The 25,492-nt window shown below is 40.4% G+C and overlaps 1 protein-coding gene across 2 annotated transcripts in view; it reads right to left on the bottom strand.

Annotated features, from left to right (window-relative positions):
- The window catches only part of LOC108895734 (SERTA domain-containing protein 2), a 32,360-nt gene extending 9,193 nt beyond the window's left edge, over positions 1–23,167 (bottom strand). The window contains exon 1 of one of the 2 annotated variants that reach the window (XM_018694634.2): positions 22,973–23,167. The gene's annotated coding sequence lies outside the window, so the exon portion shown is untranslated. Of the gene's footprint in view, positions 1–2,124; positions 2,302–22,972 lie in introns of those variants that run through there. The other variant, XM_018694633.2, reaches the window with a different exon arrangement.
- Between the last annotated feature and the right edge of the window lie 2,325 nt (positions 23,168–25,492).

Below are 25,492 nucleotides of genomic sequence, written 5' to 3'. Positions count from 1 at the left end.
GTGTGTGTGTGTGTGTGTGTGTGTATGCATCTCAAATTTCTGGTAACCAATGTATACACACAAAAATTCACTTATTCTCACTATCCCTCTCCCTCTCTCCCTCTCTCTCACACACACGCATGCACACACACACACATATACACATGCGCTTAAATCTATAAATAAAAGGCAGAAGAAGAGAGCAGATGTAGGTCAGCAGACATGTCCACATGCAGTTGAGCACTCCACTCTTTCCACAGAGCCTCTTCAGGAAGAAAACCCAGCTTGACACCTCCACTGACAGAGCCTCAGAAGCTACAGAAATCTACAGCATCAGTATGACTGGTCTCTGGCTGTACAGTAGTATTCACCTTATTACTGCAGAATCTACCTTATTACTGCAGCATGCACCGTACCACAGCAGTATCAGCCTTATTACCACAGAACCCATCTTGTTACAGCAGCACCAGCTTCAGTGCTGCAAGTGTCATCGTTCCTACTGCAGGCAGCACCCTTATTACTTAAGTATAATCCTCATCATTGCAGTACAAGCCTTATTACTGCACTTGAAGCCAAACTGCTGCACTGGGAGCTTCATTACTATTACTACTATTACTACTTACAGGTATTCAGCCACTGAGGGTATGCAGTATATGGTAGCCTGATACATTCTTCCCTCACTGGGCAGCCGATGCAACAGAACTTGCCTATTACCATACGTTCAAGCCTTGAGAGATGGACAATAAAAGCCTGCAGCTGTCACCTGTCTCATAATGTCCAATCCATTTTCATGTCAAGTCCCTCTGACAAAGCTTGTGAAGATGTAGTCTAAAGATGGTTTTGTTAGAGTGTTGTCAAATCCCTGCATCCTCGATGCTCAATGCTGATTTACTGAATCTGAAAATAACAGCTGCAAGCTAGGAGAAAATGCATCTGCATCTTAAAACTTAACGCCCACTGTTTTTTTTTTTTTCCATTTTGTTTCAGGAGTCTTAGCAGGAAGCTGATCAACATTTAGCCACTGTCATGTACTTGAAATGTCTCAGTAAATGAATAGGTGACATTTCTTTTAAAGTACCCTGAATCCTTCCTAGATTCTGGGGACCTCCTGAGGGGTTCCCCACTAGACTTTCCCCTCCTCACTGTGGTTATCTGCTCATCTACTGTATGGGCAGTTGTGTAACACTGCATCACATCTGTCTGTGGTTTGTAGTCTGCTCTCGGTCTATGTTGTGGGTGCTCGTCCAGATAACCTCTGATGTGCAGCCTATGGGGTCACAGCACAGGAGCAACAAACTGAAGAAGAGGTACAGGCACTGAGAGAGCAGGCTGCTGTGTTGTGGTGCATGTTACAAAACGGAGGCCCCTTCACTCACCACAATAGCTACATGGCTGAGACAGTCCCCAGCACTGGAGACCAAATCACCTTACTCTGTAAAAACACACGACCACTTCACAGCAGGTTGTAGGTGTGCTAGACCATGCTTTACACAGCTAGACAATAATAATCAAGTAAAATATGCAGTTCGTGTGCTTGCAAGTGGCATTCGTGTAAATATGAAGTCCCTCTTATCTATGTGCTGTTGTAGACACATATCTTCAAATGTGTAGACTTCACTAAGTCGCTATTTCTGGCCTCAAAAACATTCTCAGTGAATGTACGTGTAAGACTATTTGTACAAATTTAGGTCATTTGATGTCATTTAAGAATTTTTAAAGTTAGAATAGCCTAAACGCAGTTATTAATTTAGCTAGCCTCAGTCATAGTAACAGTGTGTACCAGTGGCTGAATGTATTTTGGGAGAGCACTCAGTGTATTTCGGTTTTAAAAAGTTTATCAGACAGACTTTTCTCCGTAGTGATAATCTGAAAAGTGGTGGCCACTGCTTCGGCTCTATAGACTGAAATTAGTTTTCGGCAGACCGAGACAGGGTCCAGTGGAAGTACAGCGGGGACAAGTATTGGTAGATATTATCCATTTAATACGAAAACTTTTTCAACCAGACCCAACTACCCACAGCACTGCTGAAACGCCAGTCTTCGCCTTGTCTATTATTCATTAGAAATAGGTTACGCTGTCGTGTCGTAATGTATTTTCTCGGCGTGTCTTACTTTGCTCTTCGAAAGACAGAAATGGTGTCTTACCACATCCAGGTCCGCCGGAGTTTGAAAGAGAAACATGGGGGTATTTAAACAGTCCTGTCAGCTACAGAAACACAAACCGTCCTAGCTCCCGGAGACTCTGTCACACAATGGCGCTGATAGGAGGAGAAAAACTGCCTCCGCTCACAGGAACGCTGCTGCCTTCACAAGCTGCAGGACATCCTCACGAGGTAAGCTGCACGTGCACTTATATCCCGCAATTGGTGTCATTTAACGCATAAAAAGATAAAAAAGATATGAACGAATCACAGTGACACATGTTACACCAAGCTACATATAGGGAATCTGGTATTTAGTGCTACGCAGATTTGATATATACCCTTTTAAATATGTCAACGTTTGCTTGATATAATCCTTATGTACTAAACAGGCTGAATGGCTGGTGAATGTTGCTCTTACAAATAACGTGGGCAATTGGAAAGTACACATGCGGAGGATCTACAGAGCTACCATAACAAGTCATTTAGACAGCAAAATGCTGTGACAACTATAGAGGTGAATTGGATGCAGTTAGGCCTGCTACTCCGTAACTTTGAATCATTCCTTTAATTGTTTAGGCTATTGCGTTAATTCTCAGGCTCTGAGAAATGTAAAGATGGCACGGCTGTCTGTGCAGAGGCCTCCTTAAAAGCTGCCCTTAATAATTGAGGACAGCATCTGCAAATAACATTGAATTTAGAATTAATCCATGGATACGCATACTTTTTTTCTTTTTCTTTTTTTTTTTTTTACAATTAATTTTCTGTAATTACACTCCAGTGGTCATTATTACCGTAACAATGGCGTAATTATTGGCATGATAGGATCCATTTTGTTATGGCTTGTAAGTTTACGAGGAGCACGTGAAGGTAGCAGGAGAAGCTGAAACCGAGCAGCTGCCCCGAGAAGTGGCGTCGTCAACTTTGCTCCGCCCACACACACACACACACACACACACACACACACAGTGTTCTGTAACGTTATATTCCTCTTGCTCTCTCTCTCTCTCTTTAAGATTATAATATTAGTTATTTAAACATTCAAAACATTTGAAAGTGTAAAGTGGATGTCATGTTGTCAGGACCTCATCTCTATAGTTTTAATATACAGTATCTTAAAGATATTTAGTATCTACTGGTGATTTGATGTGTTTTGACATTCAATGAAAACTTGAAATAATTGATTTTTATTGACATGAGATGAGTGAGTGGTCAGAGGAATGAGCACTGGGCTGATGGTGCCGTTTGGCTGGTTAGTAATGCCCGTCCTACCCAGCAGCAGATGGCAGGGTGATGTCCGGTAAACTCAAACAAAACCCAGCAGACTCTGCAACGTGCAGACAAAAACTCCAGTGGAGCATCCTGGGGCAGAAAATGGGCATCTCAGACCGTTTGTGCCCCCGATGCCCCCTGCTGCACACTCACCCAGTTGTGCACTGATACACTCACAGACACAATACAAGTCTCCCTATTTTTTTTCAGACAAGCCGCCTGTTCTCAGGACGGACTTTGATCAACCTCCTGTCACAAATATTTCCATTTATTGGAGTCCAGTGTTTACAGGACTCGATTGCTGGCAAAGAATCATTTAGTTTCTCCTCTTGTCAGGGTGGAAAACTGCATTTAGGGCTTCACGGTGCACTAAAACTCTCCTCTGTAAAGGCCTGATCAAAATCTGTGTATCTTTGTAAAATATTTGGTTATACAACATTCCTGTATAAGAAACTATGCCTGCACTGGAAACTGTACTAGCACTAGAAAATTTATTTTGCCCCTGTGACTGAATTTTGCCATTTAAAATACTGGTGTGACTAGGCCTAAGGAGAGCATAGGCTGAAGGTTGCAAGACACAAAAACTTCCATCACTGGACAGTATGACATGTATGAGATTTTTTTTTTTTTTTTAAATAAAAGGCTAAACTGACTCAGTATTACAGCTCAAAAGCAGAGCTTATGGAAACTGCTGGTCAGACAATAAAAGACTGGAATATTCTGTTATTCTTTGCAACAGGGATTCTCAATATATCAGTACCATGCACACAGTTTAGCCTGAATGAAACCTCAGCTGGAGTATGGCTAGCAGGCGGGTTAGCCCGGGCACAATAGCTCTGTGCGTGCATGCATACGTAGCTTCTGTGGTGAATGGAGATCTGATTTTAGTTCTGTGTTCATCTCTCTGGACTCTGAGTTGACTCATGAATGCCGAGCAGCGAGGAGGGATGGCTCTAAATAAAGATTTCAGGTCAAAAACAGGAAATGGCTCAGTGAGCAGGGAGGGCAGGGCCATAGCAACACCAACTGGAGAGCTGCACCCACAACATCCCTCCCTCCATCTATCTTTATTTATTTCTCCCTCGCTCTTCTTTTATTTCCCCCTCTCTGTAAAATATGCCTGTTCCTTGTCTTTCTCTTCTTTTTTCCATTGCTTTATCCCTATTTGTCATTCTCTGTCTCTGCCTTTGTCTCTCTTTTCTGTATTTTTCTTCCATTCTGCACATTTATTTAATCTTTTGTCAGGTTTTGATTTCCATCCAGTGACTTGATTCCAACTGCTGTAACAGCAATGCAAAAGCAGAAGACAAAAGGTCAGCAGTTTATGCATTCAAGCCATAATGATATGATGAATTATTGCCTCAAAACATGTGCTATAAAATATAACATAATCATTAGCATCTACAATAACAGAAAAAGAACATGTAATGCTACAAGCCATTCAAAAACCAGTAAATGCTTTATTCTATTGTTGTTATCTCCTCTTTGTCTACGTTCGTCCGTGCAAGTATTAAGCTGTATGTGTGTGTGTCACTAGCGGTGTGAACCAGAGTGTGAACCTGACTCATGGTGAGTTCACTGGCCTCACTGGCCCAGTACACGTAGCTACATGTTGCTTCCATCCATCACTGTGTTGCACCTTTGGGTGGTAACTCCCAGATTTACGACTGTCACCAGAATTAGTTTGCAGATCATCATGTTCCATTTATATTTGCTGTGACAACACACAGTGCATTTTTTTAATCATTAAGGTCTAAAAATTCACCAGACACGTGAGCATAAAAATGCAAGGATGACACACACACACACACACACACACACACACACACACACACACACAACTGGAATAAGTGATTCACACGCATGTGTCTGTGTGTTACTCATCTGTTGAACAATGTATTGATTATATCCTCCATTCCATACTTCATCTCAGTACCACCACCACCACTACAACTCTACAGTAAAGACATCTACTGTGAGCAGTACTAAGCAGTACTACTACTACAAACATTACTACTTCAGCTTTTACAATAAAACCACATGCTATTACCATCACTGTTGCACATACATCTACTATTACTGTTGCTGCTGTTACTACTAATGCTGTTTTTATAATATAGTCACAACCATTTCTCACAACATGGGTTTAAAGCATCATCTACATACATTATACAATACGGACAGTTATTTATTTCCTATCCCATAACCCTAACCATCAGAACAACACACTTAGCCTCCTCTTCCAAAAAACACCCCCCACATCTCTGGCAGGAGTGAGGAACAGCCAGAATGAATAAACATCCTCACTCTGAATATCCAGCTCTTAAACTGGTCCTTAAAAAAGACATTAATATTAAACAGCTGTGACAAGACAACCTAGATCAACAGCAATTTTGGCTGTTATGGGAAATCTGCCAGTTTTCTAATCAGTTTACTCTATACGGGGAGCAGTGTTTGACTGATGAAAACAGTTCCCAGTGCAGTGGTTCCCAATCTGGTGATCGATGGTAAGGTCTCAAGATGATTTCAAAAAAAGAGGAAAAGAGAAAGAAAGAACGATGATGCACAAATTGTATTTATTTCTGACTTTTCACTAATTTGTGCTTTTATTGTGAAATGCTGGATAGCGTTACCTCTTCAAGCCTCTAAAAAGTCATCCAAAGGAATCAATTTGAGAAGGGAACATTTCATTTTGGTTGAACGGCATGCCACTGACAGATGTATGCAACTCGTGTTAAGAGGTCACAAGTTGAGATTGATATGCTTTAAAGCATCACAAGCCATGCTGCTATCATTATTATTTTGACTTGGGCATTTATCAGGCAGCAAAGGATGTAATGGAGAAATGCTACCAACATGCATTATGGGAAGTTTAACATAAAGTATTTGACCTTTTTGTTTGTTTATTTGTTTTTGGCTTAACACATGCTGGAGACTAAAAGTCAGGATGTGTTGGCCCTCTAGAAAAACTTCTACATTTGTTTCAAGTGTATGTGTAAGAAGATGATTCATTTTACAAAAATGAATTTACAAAAAGTCTTTTGTGCAATGTAGTCGTAAAAACTAAAACAAAACAAATTTGGCTTAAAAAAAGAAGAGAACGCGTCCATGTGTGCTGGCAGATTTGGGAAGGGTGTGTGAAGAGGACCAGAGAATATTATTAATACTATTAGACATGGGCGTGGCACAGCCAGTCCAACATGGAGAGAAAGAGGGAGAGGGGAGATGGGGAGGGAGGGGAAGGCTCCACACCAAAAACACCCATCTGCTTTCTTTCCCATTCTCTCTCCCTCTGTCTTTGTCTCTACCTCCTCCTTTTCTCTCTCTTTGTCTCTCTGCCAGTCTCTTTATCAATGTCCATCATTCCCCCTCTCTGCCTCATACACAGCTCCTGCCTCAGTCACACACACACACACACACACACACACACACCACACACACACACACCACAGGATGGTTTATTGTTGATATAGTATGATATCTCTATGATTAGTGCCACAATATTGTCCTATACAATTTTAATTGATACAAACACCCACACTGAAACACAAAGCTGAGCAAAGCCTATTGGTGTGTGGAAGGGGAATCTCTACACATCTTTATTTTCATTACAGTGATATTTCAAGCACCTTTTAAGTGCCTTGACTCATGTATTTCAAAAGGGGAAGTACAAGTAAGCAGAGCAAGTCGGCCTCCTGCAGAGCTGCCATTTTAGTCAAATCCCAAAATGTAGTCACGCCGCCTAGACTCAGTACCTTCACACTGGTGGTTTCTGGTAATGTTGGTGATCTAAACATTTACATTCATCACACTGTGACACACACAACAGCAGCTTCCCAGAATCTGTGTTACGTGGAAACTACCATAAAGCAAACATCTTAGGTCATATGTCTACAATGTACATTTTTGATTTAGTCTGTTGGGGGCACATACTGTTTAATTTAAGACAAAATACCAACACAAAGCAACTCTTCCAAACACACAAAAGCCACTTGCTTAAAAAAAAAAAAAAAAAAAATCTTTAGCCTCATCATCTCAAGATCATGACTTCACTGTTATGAGTTCATTATTCCATTACATGTATGTCAAGATGACAAATGGTGCTTTTTAGTGTTTGTTAAGACTGTGACAAGATTACAGTTTAATTACAGTGTTGTCTCCACATAATAAAAACTGCTGATCAGGACTTAAATGTGTCATTGCCCTCAGAAAACAGGCCTCTGAACATCATAATCTATCCAAGCTGGTTTCATTACCCAGTCACTCCTATTATCTTTGGGATAACAGTTTGTTATCCAATCCACATTTGACACTTAAGTTGTGATTCTAAGAGAGCAGTTTTCCTGTAGATTATGAAATGATTAACTACCTTGAGATAACTGGTCTTAAATATTATCAAGCTGTAGTACATTGGTAGTTTGTGATTAGAATAATATGACACTGGCCTTTCTTTTACTGTAGCAACACTGCTGACCCAAGAGCAGTCAAAATCAGTTTCACTCAGTTTCACTGCCCCAAATACACCATTGCATGCAACAGTGCATACCTAGCAAAGTTGCGCAATGGTGTCCTGAATTCTTGCTCAGCAGTGATTTGACAGTTGAGGGTATCATAGTGAACCCTGTGGTTTCATAGCTCTCCCATTTGTTATGTGCAGTTATTAAATCAACACACATGAAGTTGCTGTGAACGCAGACACTGGAACAAAACAGCACACTAACAGCAGCTGCGCCCTTAAAAGTTACATTTTCTTTACAATGCTACGCTCAACTGGATCTATATGCTCCAGGCTCTCTATGTCAGCTGGAAAGGGACATTTGAACAGAAGTACTCCAAATTCATAAAAGTCTAATTAAAAAGATAAGTCTGCCTGTTATTATATTATTTCTTGTTCCGACCATTGGACTTGGGCTGAATGCTACAGACAATGTGAGGAAGTCAGAAACTACTGAGAGACTGGCTAACACATTGTTGGGATTTGCTGACAATGTGAAAAATAACACCTGGTTTATCTTTTAAAAACTCATATTTGATTTACCATTATAGAAAAAAAAGGGTTTTATGGGGTAGTCATTATTTTCTTCCTCCCTTCCTCCGTGCATAGACTTGAGAGGTTAGGGAGATGGGTCTATAAATAGAAAATAGTGAGGGTGCTCTAAACAAAACTTTTCATCTTTGCAAGAAGAGGGCCTCAACTAAGAACATGGGCAAGCGACCCAGACAGAAAGACAGAGAAAGGAAGAGGGAGAGGGAGAGAGAGCGCGAGAGGGAGGGAGGTGTGTTTACTCATGGCTGTGTGACGCCTTCAGTGTCAGGTGACTTACAGGAAAGAAGTTGTTGTTCTCTTTCTCTCTCTTGCTCTGTCTCTTTCATTTCTGTCCTTTCCTCTTTTTTCCTTGTTTCATAACCTTCGAAATGAATTGCTTTTCTTTGTCTATTCACTGACTTAACTGGCATGTTGTTTATCAGATCGCCCTAATAACTGCACAGTACAAAATGTCAAGAACAAGCAAGAGGTAATGCACCTAAAATGTTGAGTATATGATATTGTGTGAATCAGTCAAAGCATTATGAGACACTGTAATAACCATCTTAGACAGACAGCACAGTGGGCTACTCAGTTGTATGCTTTAATGCCTTTTGGCTCAGGGCTATGTGAAAAAGGTTTACCCTAACCCTTTAATGTGTGTGTGTGTGTGTGTGTGTGTGTGTGTGTGTGTGTGTACAGGGTGTGTGTGTACCCATCCATAGCAAACTGGTGAGTGTGACACATTCCAGTGGGACAACTCACCAATAGTCTAGCAGTAGATGGAACACAGATACCTCTGTCCACTGGGGAAAACTCAACAAAAACACATTGATGAGGGAGAATTCAGTTCCCACATATTGATGTTTGTTTCCCCTCTTTTTTTTTTTTTTTTTTTTTTTTTTTTTTTTGCAATTTGAGTTACAGGTTACACGTAGCTCCATTCTGAGTAGTCTGAATTGTAGTGAACAGTGATGGCTGTCATTGTAAGCAGAGGAAGTAGTAGCGGTGGAAGTAATACTGGAAGTGATGTGTTATTCATAGTAGTAAAGGTGCCAGTCAAAGCAGTAGAAAGAGTGATGACAGTAGTAGTGATAGTAAAAACGTAGCTTTTATTGCTTTTTACAAACTTGTACACCCCCGCCCCTCACTCACCCCCTCCAAAAACCGACACTGTTTTGCCTCTAACAATAGATTCTGCAGTATTTTTTAGAGTGCACTTCAAGTTGAACTGAACTGCAGTGAAAACTCTGTGGAGAGAGATACTGTAGCTGAAAACAGGAAGGTCATTAATCTTCGCAAGAAACCGGGCCGACACACAAGTCATGGCACAAGGAAGCAGCTTCAGAAACTATGGTTTAGCTGGTTATCCACCTTTCTTTTCTCAGTTTTTCCATCATCTACCAGCATTATTTTACCATTCTGTCCCTTCCAGCCACACCTTTTTCGTTGTTTTGCCTTTTGCCCTGTTTTTATCAGGGATACAACCAGAACGCAGAAAGAGCAACAAATGATAGACATGAGCAAAGAAAATAGTCTGAATGATAGAGGTTCACCACCCTTTCACATCCCCCAAACACCAGACCCCAATTTCTTATGTAATATCTCTTACATCACTGTGTCAGGATGTCCACACTAAAGACATATTTGAAAATGCACTTTGTCTTCTTCATACTTCCATCCACACAATGCCAGCCTTCCACATCTAAAAACTGACATCTTCAGAAAAAAAAAAAAAAATCTTCTCAGTAGATCCAAATGAATACACCATTCCCACACAATTTACAACTTCTCCTCTTTATTTCTCCCAATTGGGAAAATGGGAGGAAGACAGAGGCAGATCAACCAGGAGGAGTGGTGTTATAAAAAACATCTTCAAATTGCTTGTTTAATTAAACCATTGGTCTGGATGAAGATATTCAATATATAGTCATATGAAAACAAGAAAAGCATCAAATCTTTAAATATAAAAAACTGGAGCACTGGCAAATTATTACATTTCTAAAGAAATGGATTAACAGAATTGTTGTTGACAATGTTGACAGTGTATTCAGTACCTTCTGGAATGCAGCTAATGACTGCAATCCAGACGTTATGTGACTATGTAACTTTTGAAAGAGGAAATAACATTCTTCTACGTACTCTTACAAATGAAAAATTTAATTCATAAGTAACAAAAGTCACCCCCTCCCTGTACAGTCAGCCTCACATGGTCTGGTACGACCAGTAGCTAATCATGGCCAACATTGGCTAAAGTTAGCAAACTTTTTTTGTATGACTCTTATCTCATTTAACATTACGCTCAGTAATACTCTCGGGGGTTCTGTTGCTACAGCCTTACTAGTAGCTTATGTTGCTAATGTTAGCTAAACTTTAACTAGATAATCCTATGAAACTGACTGACTGACTGTTCTCTACTTGTGCTGCTGTTACACTATGTTTTAGTGTTTATCATTGTTCTAACTGTTGCTTGTGGCTACTGTGTTCAGCCAAGTCTCACTTTAACTGCACAGATGTTGATGTGAACAGGTTACATCTAGTAGCATATAATTACCATTATTCCATGTTACCAGATCAGAAAGTCAAGACAAGTCAATTTATTTATATAGCGTCAAATCACAACAGATCTCAAGGTGCTTTTCATCTGGAGCAGGTCTAGACCGTACTCTTTAGATTATTATATTTAAAAAGGGAGACCATCCTCTAATCCTGTTTTATGTTTTCAAAAGCATAGTCATCTTTTTTTTAAATCAATTTATTGCTATAATCCTTTAACATGGAATTTTTTATGTTGATATACTAGAAAACAGTAATCTGATTATAGTAATCCAGTAACATGCACAGTAATCTATTACTTCTCCCCCTGCTGCTGGTGTCCTCCTACACCAGACCAGACTGGCTGAGTCAGCTCTGCTGCTCTATCACGATTCAGCCTGACACACTTTCCCTCCCTCAACACCCCCCCCCCAAACACACACACACACACACACACACACACACACACACCACCACCTCACTTTCCTTCATGAATCTCTCCATTCACTCTGAGCTGCGTTCAAAACTTCCTCAACTCTCTGTTTCGTCCGATTGCGATCACTCCTCTCTCTCTCTTCGCAGTGAGAGATAAAACCACCCCCTCCACGTATTCCTCGCTTTTCTCCTCTATTTCATTCTTTCAACCCCCTCTCTCCATTCCTCCCTCCCTGCTGGCTGCCTTCAGGGTAGCAGAAGGGAAGTGAATGGCTTCAGCCCTCCCAGCTGGTCCCATCACCCAGCAACCCAGAACAAAACAAAAGAACACACACATACACACACACACACACACAAGCCTACAAACAGGCATGCAATACGCACACACAGTCAGGTTCACCAGCAGATGAGTGCATGCATGTTCTTAGACACATGCAGACACATATGCAGATGAATGCCCGCACACACACACACACACACACACACACACACACACACACACATGCTTACCCATACCCCCACCTTTGCCCCCCCACCCCAAACTCACATCCATAAACACAGCCAGCCAGCCAGCCCTCCCCTGCAGACTCCCACCCATCATCCCTTCCTTCAGTCCCCCACCCATCACCCATCATCCCCTTCTCCCCTCCCCAGACACCCAGTCCTTTGTCCACACTCTGCTCTCCACACACACAAAAACATATTTGGGGGGGGGGGGGGACATGTGTTGGCCCAGAAGAGAAGTGGACACAAAGCAGAGAGTAAATGTAGCATTTGTGATTGTGGTGCTCACACACACTCATTCACATACATACATCAAATCTGCAACCCAGCACCAAGACAGAGCTTGACTGTTATCTTAAGTTGTGTAAGTAGCAAATCACAGCAACGGTCGCGTGCGCACTTAAAACCAAACCCCCCTCTGAGACCCTCTTTATATATCATCAGTGTGTGTGATGGCCAGTGTATTCCAGGAGTTATTTTGTGATGAAATCCTCTGACTCCTGTAACTATTTACTTTCCCTCTGTCTGCTTCTTCTGCCATGTTTTTCAAAATTTTTTAAAAATGCTTTTGACAGACATCAGAAATACTGTTAACTTGTTGCAGTCACTTGGGTAATGATAATGAAATGGAGGTTTTCATCCCTTATACTATAAAAGTCACTGAGAAATCTCTAGGTTTCCATCATTCAAAATATTTTTCACCGTAAAGGCACATGACCAGAAATCACAGTGACATGTAATTGTTAAATGACCAGGGCTGGATCAACACGGTAGAGGAATGTGGGGCAAAAGGGTGCTGTAGACCCCTTTTCCCCTTCTTCCACTCTGTGTGCATTAGGCACAGATTCATTTTAAAACACACACTATCTAAGCATGATATAGGCTGGAATAATAAGCTGCTCATTGAAAACTAATTGCTACATAGTGAAACTGGAGGCCACAGTCCCCTTGTGGATCTGGGGGCTGGGCCAGTGACACACTTTGGATTGGTTACGCAATTAAGTTGTTCTTTATGCTACAAGTGTTGCTGAAGTTTTGACCTCTTCAGAGGATTTCCCTGAGTGAAAGAGGTGAAATTGAGCCAGAAATCCCTTCAGTTGCACATTTTACCAGGTTGGCCTCGACTCTGACTGGCTGTAAGCTTGCACTTTCAAAGGCTTTAGGCATTTCAGACATGATTCAGCTTGTGAATCAGACTAGTTACGGAATTAAGAATTGTAATGGGTTACAGTCGTGAATGGAACACACCATTATTGGTATCTTTACAACTTTCAATGGCTTTAATAAATTTAATATCATACTCTGAGTACCACAGTGGGACTATACCTGACTTAACTGTCACTTACCACAAACCAGTCAACACAGTAAGATCTCCTCTGGTGCAACCAACACAACACCCTCAGAGAGGAAGACTGGAGCTGCAGCTGAGGGGAACGCTACCCCAGACAAGAGACTGAATGAATGGGAACAGACAACATCAGTTGTCTGTGAACACCACACCAAAACTTATAACAGCTCCGGCATGGAAAAAGTCAAAAGCCATCAACCAGGAGTCAGTGGACGACTGAAAGGACCAAGGAGGACATTCAAACCTGGATGAAAATAAGACAGCAACCGTCTGCTGGTTTGTTAGCCATAAAATGTAACACAAGTACCATATATCTCTCTGGTACTCTCAGGTTAATCTGCACGTCCTGTACACAGCATAAAAAAGACAGTTTTATTATACATGGATCAATACACAATGCTATATTCTTATTGATTCTTTATTGTATTTTTCGTCTGTTGCATTAATGTCCTTCGCATGAAAGCACAAACACAGAGATCCAGAGACTGATTTTTAGGGGACAGCTCTGGCAGAAACTGTAAAATAGAGCAGCTATTGTGCAACGAAATAAAATTCATCTTTATAAAAATCAGAGGGAAAGCAGTCAGAGCAGGGCAATGACTGGAGGGGAAAAAACAAACCGGACCACTAAATATTTAGTTTAACTTTCTCCTTCGGCACGGTGATCGTGAGCCAAACCAAACCTGTAAGAAAAATGCTTCGCTTCCAAGCTTTTTCAGCCCAAACCACTCAAACAAACAAATACAGGCAGAGTGAGGAGAAGTGAGATTTTCTGGAAACAACACAATGTGGAAAACCTGAGAATGTGAGCTGCTTCTGCAGGCTTTGGGAACATAACGGCAAATAGGATGGAAAATTGGGGAGAAATGATCTGAACTGAATCCAGTCCAGAGTTATCTGGTCGGATCCAACACACTGCTAAAGCAACAGCTCCAAGCTTAGACCAGTCAAGTGTAGTCCAGTCTACCTGAGCTCAGACTACTTTAGCGTGGTCCAGTTTGGTTCAGTTCAAAACTAAACCACTGCTACTACAGTCTTGACCAAATCCCTCTGAGGCAGACGGTCTGGCTCTGCAAACTGGTCCAATACCAGTCCCTAGTAGACACAAAGAAACACAATACAACCCAGAATAAACATAAACATCTGATCATATATATACACACACACACACACACTACCCTTATACAACAGACAGGTGTGTTTACTGTCCTCCTCATTAATTATTGAACAGAAAAATCTGCTATTGGACAAGGCAGCCAAGAGTCATGAGAGCTGGCCTCCCCTATCCAGACCACAGACTGTATATAAAGATGTGCATACACACACACACACACACACACATTTATCACACACACATTTTATCATACAGGCTGTATATGTGTTATTTAGATCCTATTTGTAGTATTCAATGCACGGTCTGCAAGCTCTGGTAATATGTGCTATGTAAACTGCTCTTCAGGAGTAATCAATAAGAATTCAAAAAAAAAGTGCTTACCTACAGTACATAACTGTCAGTGTGGTAAACACAGCTACTGGTTTATAACCTTTTTGGCTTGCGAGCTTTCATAATTAAGTAATACTTCTTCACAGGTTGTATATGTTCATGAGTAGTGAGCATGTCAGACAAAGAGTTCAGATAATATTCATGTATTTAGATACCTATAAAGACCAATGCACCAGTATTTCATCAGAAAATACACAGATATAATCAGATAGAGAGAAGAGAGAATAAACACAGGAGTTTTTTCTTTTTCTTTCCTATCTTATGAATTCTCTGTGACCTCTCTGGGAATCAAAACCCTCAGTTTGGGAACCACTGCAATGCACAGTCTGTCCTTGTCCTCACGAGGGAGCAATGCAACACATGCAGCAAGATCAGACCACTTTCCTACCGGTGCAGCAATCGACCTGTTTCAGCTGTGCACTATACATACAAGTGAGACCAGCTCTGTGAGTTCGCCACCCCGAGCACACACACTACTTGCCACCACACAAAGCCCAAATTATGGTGTTACGCAAATCATCATTCAGTCAGAGACCAAAACAATAATCTCCCCCAAATGCTACTCTGCACCACTGACACAGATATCAGCAGCTTGAATGACTGCCAAGCTGACACAGCAGTGTATAAGTATATAATCATTACGCCATAATCATACAGCGACTGCAAGCCAAATATCCCAATATCAGAGCTGGCCTGTTAACAGCCCCTCACTCATTCAGAATTTGCCATGCCTTGGTTCTTTCAGTGTGAGCACTACAGTCCCTAATGCACAGGCCAGTGGGAGTACAGACTGTCCTGACTTTGCGCAAACCTTTATATATATGTACTGTATATATATTGACACTATATTAGTATGCACTTTCAGTATCTGCTTGGTGCACACTTGGACTGAATGAGCAACAAAATGTTCTAAAGACACAAAAGATCTGCACACAGTGTCTACTGCAGAGCAAGAGGCGATGGCAAGTACAAGATGAACTCAGCCCAACTCAGCAGACATAATGTTACTTTGCAAGTGAAGTAGTCAAAAAAAAAAGCTCAGTTACTGACTCATAAAAATACTATACAGTTACAGTAATGACAGTACATGAAAACTGTCATTCATCTATTTCAAAGTTGTTTTGGCTGACTGGTAGTCCACCTAAAATAACAGAAATTCTATGAAAAAATTACCGTAGTAAAACTGTATATTGCACCATCTTAACTTAAAATCACATTTACTTTCATTGGAGGATAATGTATTTGTATCTGACCTAAAATAAAATGCACTGTTCTTCAATGCTTTATCTTTGATTGATGTTTGACTTCAGTGTCTTTTTAGGAGAGGATTTACTGGGCACTCAGAGCTGTTTATACATCTTATTGTTGTTGAGCATATGGTAAAAACTGAAGGCAACTCAGATGAATATCCTTCAATCTATCACCTATACCCACCTATACCAACATTTTTATCCAATCAGAGCATCTGTTAAGGGGATTATTAATGACACATCAAACTGAAACTTTAAACATGGGAGGAAAAAAAACAGGACTTCAGAACATCAGAACAGTTCCATTGTCACTGTAAGCATGTTAGCATGCTGACATTAGCATTTAGCTCAAAGCAGCACTGTGTGAGTACACACTCAGAATGTACCTGTAGCTTAGTCTTAATGAGTGACATACTCCTGATCAGCTTTATTATCTACTGTTGATAAAATGATCAGGTTGATGGTTCAAATCTGACACTGTAAAGCAAAGACTGTATGAAGCGTTGCTGTACTCTGTTTTTTAGTATAATTACTTCTTATACTTTTTTCACACTGAACCTCGTTTGAGTTAGTGAGTGGTGCATTCAGGAGATGTGATCAAAAGTGAATCATTTTGAATCCCCATACTTAAAATTAATATATCATTACGGATATTTGACTAAACTTGCTGACATTCAGGAGCCACATGCCCAAACACAGTGTTCCCAGATAACATCTGACAAAAAAGACCGGTTCCTACATTTACTAGGAACTTAATTTCAACAATCTTTTCCATTTAATTTTATGCAACATTCCAAATGTTCATCACATCTGAACTCTGTGAGGAAAATGTAAAAAAAAAAAAAAAAAAAAAAAAAAAAAAACTTAGTTTCTGAACTCACACATACTGTTAGGTGCAAGAAGCACACTGGTATTTGTGCACATGTGTTTAATTGTTTAATGTTGAATTGCTCTCTCAATCTGTGAGGCTATACCATCATGTTAGGCACTGAACAGCACATTTTCACAGAGTGGGAGGATGAGTGTGTGGGAGGGGGTATTCCAACGGAGTACATGATGTAACATAGACTACTATACAGGTAGTGGAGCAATGAGTCACTGAGCTGAGGGAGATAACATGATAAGATCTCAGCGACTCAACATCTGTGTATGTATGTGTGTGTGTTTGCGTGGCTTAGTTTATGTACAAAGTGTTCAGAGGATGTCATTTTCCCAACAGGCACTGCAAAATTGCCAACCTTAACAGCTCATTTAGACTCTGTGTTCAAATCAAAAACAATAAATACATGGACACTCGCTTAGTAATTCCACATTTTCAGTGTTAGAGAAGATTCATAGATGGAACTGAATCAGGCAGAATGAAGGAAATGACCGAACTACCAATAACACTTGGATCGACTGTTATTTTAATTTGAATGTGGGTGCGTGTGAAAGCTCAGTTTGACAAAACAAATTTAACTCAAGTCTCCACTAGCTTTTTCCAGAGCATCTATCTATCTATCTATCTATCTATCTATCTATCTATCGATCTGTCTGTCTGTCTATCTATTCTTCAGCGCAGCCCTATTCATTATTAATACTTCGTTCTTTTGGCTCCTGTTAAGAGGCCTGCTTTGCAAACGCTGCTCTTCTGACATCCAATCTCCCTGCCTATGTCTACTGCTGCTGAGTGTGTGTGTGTGTGTGTGTGTGTGTGTGTGTGTGTGTGTGTGTGTGTGTGTGTGTGTGTGTGTGTTCTGCATGTACAACATATGTGCCTGAGATCTACGCTTGTTTAGTCTCGTCCCCTTTGGGATCTCTGAATACAGCACAACACTTCCTCAGTCATTAGATACTAGGTGAATTGTAACACATAACATACAGCAAAACAGCAAAAACAGAATGTATAATTTTGTAATGAATCATGCTTAAATTATGAGGCCTGTTCTAGGAGCTAAAATGACAGTATTTTAACAACATATACATTTTTAAAGCACCTGTTTCAACACTGTTGCTTGTTGGACTAATGTACTTAAGTTATTTTAATACTCAAAATACAAGCGCTGAATAAATGGTTAAAACCGACCAGCTGCTGAGCTGTTATCAACATTAGTACAAGTCTATTATAATCAAGAATAAAAACAAAATATATAAATATAAAAAAAATTCTAATAATTTAACAAATCAATACCAACTAAAGGTCCGAGTGTTTTTCAAGACTTTCAGCCATAACGTTTAAACCCACACAGTGGAGAAATCCAGAAAGTTTTACAGATGAAATCAGCTACTAAGCTTGCATGTCACCAGATCCATCTCACAACTGTCCAAACTCCATCTGCTGATGAAGACCATCTGCTTGAAAGCTCTAGGAAAAATTAGTGAGTGGAGCTTTGAATATTCTTTGTCAAACGACTATTTCTAAGGTCAAGTATTAACGACCATGCCTAATTTTAAGTATTGTAAAAAAAAAAAAAAATTAAAATATTAATTTCTGTTTTTCTACATCATGTCAAATTACAACATATTTTAACATTAAATCATTATAATGTCTTCTAGTGAGTATCTATTTCCAGCATTTTTTAAGCCCTTTTTGAATCTCAAAAATGTAAGAAAGACGGGGATGTATTGCATTGTGTTCACGCTTCACAGACTTACAGATTTACAGAGTACATCCAAGCACGCAGGCGGCATTACACATAAAGCATACTGTGTGAAAATGTCTTGCGTTCCCCTCAGTTTTTCCCTCATAATGCATCAATGCTGACGTGTTGCGATTTTTAAAGTAAAGTTGGATGAGATGAAACTCACACACAAACACACACAATGTGAGAGAGAAAGAGAGGGAAAAAAGCAAGTAAAGGTGCTGCTTGTGTGAATGATGAAAAGGAGGTCAGTGCCTGAAGGGGTAGCGATGGTGAACACTCCACTCAAAGTAAAGGCACTGAGAATATAGAGCTGCCAAACGCACATACATACTCATACAAACACCAGATTGCCTATTGTGATGGTGGATTGATGTGAAATACTAAATCTGCATGTTTCATTTTTGCACTTCCCCCTTTTGGTGCAAATGCTTCCGTAAATTCTAAACAATATTTCAGTTTCAAAAAACCCTCATATCCAATTCTGGCAAAAATCAACATGTAAACAAAATGCTGCAACGCTGTTTCCAAAATTACTGAGCATTTGCTTAGTAAAGGCATAAAGGCTAAGTATTTTTTTTTTTTAGTAACTAAAGAAGGCCAGGCTTAGCAGTCAGTTCTACAATAACACTAGAACAGGCTCTCTGTGATATTCTTACTTCAATTTCATTTGTAATATCACAACAAGGACTCAACCAAGACAATTTCTTTCCACCTAAAGAGCAATATCTGGAGCTGAAGCTGATGATAGCTAATATTTGGTGAGTAATAGCCAATAAGAGCCACAGTGAGGGTCAAACATGACATTCAACAAATGGCAGTCAAAGCCCACAGTAGGGACATGATCTGCACCTCCGCTTGCAGTCTGACTAATCAGACAAAAGTAAAAGGACTATTCTGAACTCAGACCATTCAGGCCAGAGTGAAACATACCCCTTTACTCACAGGTTCATATTAACAAGCTTTATACAGCATCTACACACAGAGAAACTGAGCAGGTCAGAGGATCAGGTTGACCAGATAACCCTGCTTATAGGGGAAATTAAAGGGGATACCTGTTCACTGTTAAGGCTAGTGTAGTGCAGTGGAGTAACGCCAGTCCTACTGAGGGATTATTGTGTGGTGATGCTATCATCACAGCCACTCTCCCACTGTCTATTTATAGTTCACACAGCCCCCCCCCCCCACCTCTCTGTCTCTTTCAGTCTCTCTGTCACATTCTCCATAGTGAATGCAAATGCATTAAAAGGAGAAGGTCAGAAAAAACAGAACCACCAGCCACCAGTTAGTGGTTTCAAACTCAGAGAGAAATACTGCACCTGTCCCTGACCTTACACAGAGCGCTATTTTGAAGTTGGTAAACTTTATATATCACTTTACATCACACATAAATACAAAATTTCAACACAAAGGATGGCATTAAATCATATTTATATCAAGAATATATCACGAATACAGCTGACATATATAATTTAAAGTGAGTGAGTAAGCATGAGTTTAATGTCCTACTCAAGGACATTTGAGCAGACCCACAGCTGGAACAGAGACTGAAAATCTGGGGAGTGGGCTCTCCAAGTATTGGTCTCTTCTTCCCCACAATGTACAGCCACAGGTACACACCTTCAGGATCAGAAATTGTGACACACTCAGGTACTTATTAAGGTGATTCATCCAGATTTTGACCTGCAGTCACACCTCATTTATGGAGTGCTTTATTTGAGATCTGGAGAATTAAGTTCAATTCACTTGGTCAGGTGAGAACAATCTCATTCATTCTTCACAGCGAGCACCACCTGCTCTGTCATGTGGATTTTACGCATTGGGTTTAGAAATTCTACCAGCAAAAAAAAAAAAAATTCAGATGTACTGTAGGGATCTGACCTTATTTTAAGGTCCTGAATGTATCGTCCCAGTGTTCAGACAGAGACGGTGAATTCTGGATGGCTGCTGATTCCGTCTGCCAGGCGAGCTCCAGTGTCTGAGCCCCAGGCTGGGAACACAGACGAACTACGGCACCTTAATCTGGATTAGCTGCTAAATTAGAAGCCTGGTTGCTTGTGTAATCCCGTTGACAAAGTTCTGTCAGCCCCCATGGCCATTTGACGGCAGGCAGTTCATTCAGGCCAGGCCAAGCCAGGCCGACATGGGCCAGACGGAGTGACTGACTGGTACAGCACCCATAGAGAAAGTCCACACATATTTTAGATGGATGCTGTAAAGTGTACATATAAGAAAATTAAAGCAACCACAGAAAAAAATAGTGCGATTATCAGAAAAGAAAACTTGAGCATGGAGTACTTTTTGTGGTGGTCGAGTAAAACATGAGTAAAAGTATCAGTACCACAATATAGTAATACTCTACTACAAGCAAAATGCTCTTTAAGTGAGTGATCAGTTTATGGTTATCCAATCTGATTCACATACAGCATCTCACTGGTGTATATGGTTGAGGTGGTGTTATTATAGTTAATTCAGTATACCAGGTCAAAGAGACATCCTCTATAGCATGCTGGTATGCAGCTATAGAGGATGTCAATACAAACCAGTAGAGATGATAATCCTCTAATCGTTTACTAAGTGCATGATTTATTGAGTTATTCCCTTTAATATAATGAATTAACCATTAAACACAAATGTTGAGAACCACTGGTTTAATCTTTAACCATGTAGTGTTTTAAAAAGTTTGTTGTATGTTCTTTTTGTGTAAAATCTTGATCTGAAAGATAATTGCTAATTGTAACTGTCAAATACATGTGCTGTGTCAAATATAAATTCTAGACTTAGAGAACAACAGTGAATGGAAATATTCTGGTAAAGCTAAAGATTGCATTTAAGTAGGCTTACAGTACTGGGCTAAATGGAATTAGGTACTTTCAAGTACAACTGAAGCTGTAGGAAATAAAATTAAAAAAATATCACTATCAGTATGACAACAACCTACAGGTAAACATTATATAGGCCAAATGTCTGCATGCAAGTGCAAATATAGGTGTGTAAGCTTCACGTGAGCATTACATTATACTACTACTACTACTATTGCTACTACTACTACTACTACTACTGCTGCTGCTGCTACTACTACTTCTACTACTACTACTACTACTACTGCTAATAATAATAATAATAATAATAATAATAATAATAATAATAATAATAATAATATAAAAGACACTTTTTCTATTGAAGGAAATTCAGCACCTATGTTCTGTTTGAACATACACAAACATACTTGTTTTACATGTTACCGTCTTTAACCATCACAATTAAATGCCTAATCCTAACCCAAACCTATAAACCCCAAGTCTTAACTATCGAACAGCCCATTGAAGCTGAAAGGACCAGCCAAAATCTCCCCACAACGATGGTTTCAAACCAAATTTGTCAAGTACACACACACACACACACACACACACACACACACACACACACACACACACACACACACACACATACATACTACAGCCGTATTATAGTGATGTGTAGATCCGGCCCAAGTAGGGAATGCTGTGCTGCACTGAAGCAGCAGATCAGGATATGTCTGTCATTCGGTGATGGTGTGTGTGAGTTTAAAGACAACTTGGTTATATAATGCAGCCACAACAGCGGCAAATGCACACAGCTTTCCCCAGAGCGACAAGAGAGAACACGGCTATCCAACTCCAAGAGGTTCGAGTCTCTACGGAAACCTTTTAAAACTGGACTCTGTAAAATTCTAGTTATTGCTTATGGAACATAAAAGAAAATGTAGGGCAGTATAAATCTGTGAGGTCCTACAAATGTGCCAAACATAACATATTTTCATATCATTTGAACTTTTTAGATTGATTCACCCTGTTCTTTAGGGCAGTCCCACTGTCTCTCTCAGCTGCGAATGTCGGTACAAGGGGCACCATTACATTTCGTATGTCATGTGTATGCCGATTTAAAGAGCAGCTTTAATTAAATGATAGACATTTTGGAAACCTTATTCTATCGTGTTTTAGCTTTACACAATGAGCAAGACCCAGAAAACAACACATTTTCCAGTGTAGTTTGGAGGCACACTGTCACGCGCGATACAATAGTGCGTAACGGGAATTCCACGCTGCGCTTTTCCTCTTGTGAAAGCCTTGACTGATGTAGACAGGCGAGAGTACTTGTCCATTCATTGGACTTGTACACATACTATGTTTACCATACCGAGAGATACTTTTTTTTTTTGAAAATGTTAAAGATGCTTAAATGAGGAGCCAACACGCGGATGTATAGAATCGTACGTACAGATTGAGAGGTACAGAGAAACATTTGCTCTCACAACCAACAGCACCAGACACCAATACACCGGACAAGAGTTCAAGATGCAGTTTAAAACACTCACCCTCTATGGCAGATCCGTCCAGCACGGTGCTAAAGTAGAAAAATAGATTTGAAGAAATAGCTCTCCGAGATTATGTGTTGGTAGAAAGCTCACTCCGCAATTGATGTCTAATTTCTATTTGACCAAAAAGCTGATGAACCTCAGGCTCAGTCCAGCGTCTCCAATGTCACAGATCGCGGCCAATGCGAAGTCATGTAAGATCAGCCAGTCTGGTGCTGCATTCATGTATCATAATGCAGTTAGGGAATACCTGCTCTACCAGTGGGTGTGCAGTACCTCATAACAGTTCGGCTCAATTTAGACTTTAGATGCTGAATACGATTAAAGATTACAGTTTGTCCTAGCTTTTGGGGACTTTAGCTACAATTTAGATACGCATTTAAACACTTCATCCCCCAAGAAAGTTAAATCAACTATACGTTGGCCTGTAGTATATAGGATAACGTATAAACATGCGCATATAGGCTACCCGTGCTAAATTTACTTCTAAAGTTTTACATGCTGTAAAGACTTTGGTTATTCCGTGACCAGTTATCCTCCCCGTAGAGATATTTATGTGACACAAGTTTAAAACCTTCATATATTCGTACGGTACATGAAGGCAGCAGGAGGCTGTGTGTGACAGACATGTCGTGCGGTGACTCAGAGCTGAGTCAGAGCGTCGTGTCCCGCCCACACCGCGGTGGCGGCCAATAGCGCTGGTGCGGAAACGGGCACAGTGGCGAGCAGTCACGCAGACCCTCCACAGTTTCTCTGTGCGCGGGTTTAAAGGGACGCTATCTGCCGGTCCATGCGCGGAAATCATTCCCGATGACCATTTAAAGCAGGTGGGCGGGTATATATATGCTACATATTCATGTCATATATATATATATATACATTAAGATACATTCATAAATATGAGGGATGAATTGGATCACAGACAAAACATTGTGTCTTCATTTATCCAAAAGCCCACACATCAATCACCTAACATGACCTAAATATTAGCAAAAACATTTATTTCCTTCAGAGTTCACGTGCAGGCACTTGTTAAAGTACGTCCTCTTTCCACTTTACTGTCCTCCTGACGGCTCTGGAGGAGAAACAAGGGGGTTCTAGCTTTTAATTGCTTTTTATTTGGAGCTGATAAAGGCTCATTTGTTTGATAAGTCTGAAATTATTCAGTGATGTTAAATGTGTCCAGAGGAGTTTTAACCACTAGTAGCACTGTGGAGCAATATTTTAATGCTCCAGTTGTTCATATCATTGGACAGAAGCATGTGGTGGCAATGAATCATAGCAGTGACCAGTAGATGCAAAGAAGAACTTCAAGCTATTAAACAATAAACAATTCAGGTTTCAGAATAAAAAAAATTCAAAAGTAAAAAAAAAAAAAATGAGGACAGACGTGCATTCATCATATGTGACAGGTTAACATTTACACCCCACTCAAAATGACACAGCTGAACGAGGCTTCGTGACCCACCTCTTGACCAGGGTTGGACGTAGGTTGGAAGCTGCCAGGCTTTGGTTAACTGGTGCTGCTACCTGGAATGGAGGTGAAATTAATTATACAGTGTAATTTAGTGTAATTCAGAGGTTTATCAGTGAAGTGTTTGAAAGTATACTGCAGACTGGAGTCTCTGCTGATAGTGAAAAGCTGGGTCACAACTATCTCATATAAACGGGTCCTAGACCCTCATCTGCTGTCTGACAGTGGTATTAGTGTTTTATAGCTACAAGCTGGTATGACTAACGTTTTGACATTAATATCCATTGAATGCTACTGTCTGTCTTTGCAGATGATGTGGTTCTGTTGGCTTCATCAGACCGTGACCCTCAATGTGCACTGGGGCTGGTTTTCAGCCGAGTGTGACGTGGCAGGGATGAGAGTCACCTCCAAGTCTGAGTCCATGATTCTCTGCTGGAAAACTGTGGATTGCTCTCTCTCCAGGGCAGGGGTTAGTTGCTGCTCCAAGTGAAGGAGAGTAAGTCTCTCAGGATCTGGTTCATGAGTTATGGTAAAGGATCACAAGATGGGCAGGTGGGTTGGAGTGGCATCAGTAGTAATGTATGGATGCAAGCTGCTGGAATTAGTTTTCTTGGTTATCTGGCCTCAGCCCTCTAGACATCCAGAAAACCTTTCTCTAGCCTGCTGAGCAGAGAAAAGCGGAGAAAAATGAATGAATGGATGGTATTATGTAAAATCTTCAAAACTCTTACCAAAGAAACCAACATGTAGAAAAAATGGAAGCAATACAATTAAATATCACTGCAGTGATAGCACTCTTTTCCTGTAGTTGGTCACACCAACACATCTACATCTGCACGTCTAAACTGTTGTTACTATCTCCTTCCTTAAAGGACCAGTGTGTCACATTTATGGGGTGCTATTGGCAGAAATGGAATATTATACATAAGTACGATCACCTAAAATGAATAATTGTGCCTTTTGTGTTTTAGCATTAGCACTGCAGCGATGAAGGAGAAGGAGAGAGTAAATGTCTGCTATTACCTATAGTTTTACAGACTAACAAC

Source organism: Lates calcarifer, linkage group LG16_LG22 (assembly GCF_001640805.2).
Source record: "Lates calcarifer isolate ASB-BC8 linkage group LG16_LG22, TLL_Latcal_v3, whole genome shotgun sequence".
Classification (NCBI taxonomy): domain Eukaryota; kingdom Metazoa; phylum Chordata; class Actinopteri; family Centropomidae; genus Lates; species Lates calcarifer.
Note: the sequence above shows the minus strand (reverse complement) of the source record. Positions and strands in the feature narration are given on the sequence as shown.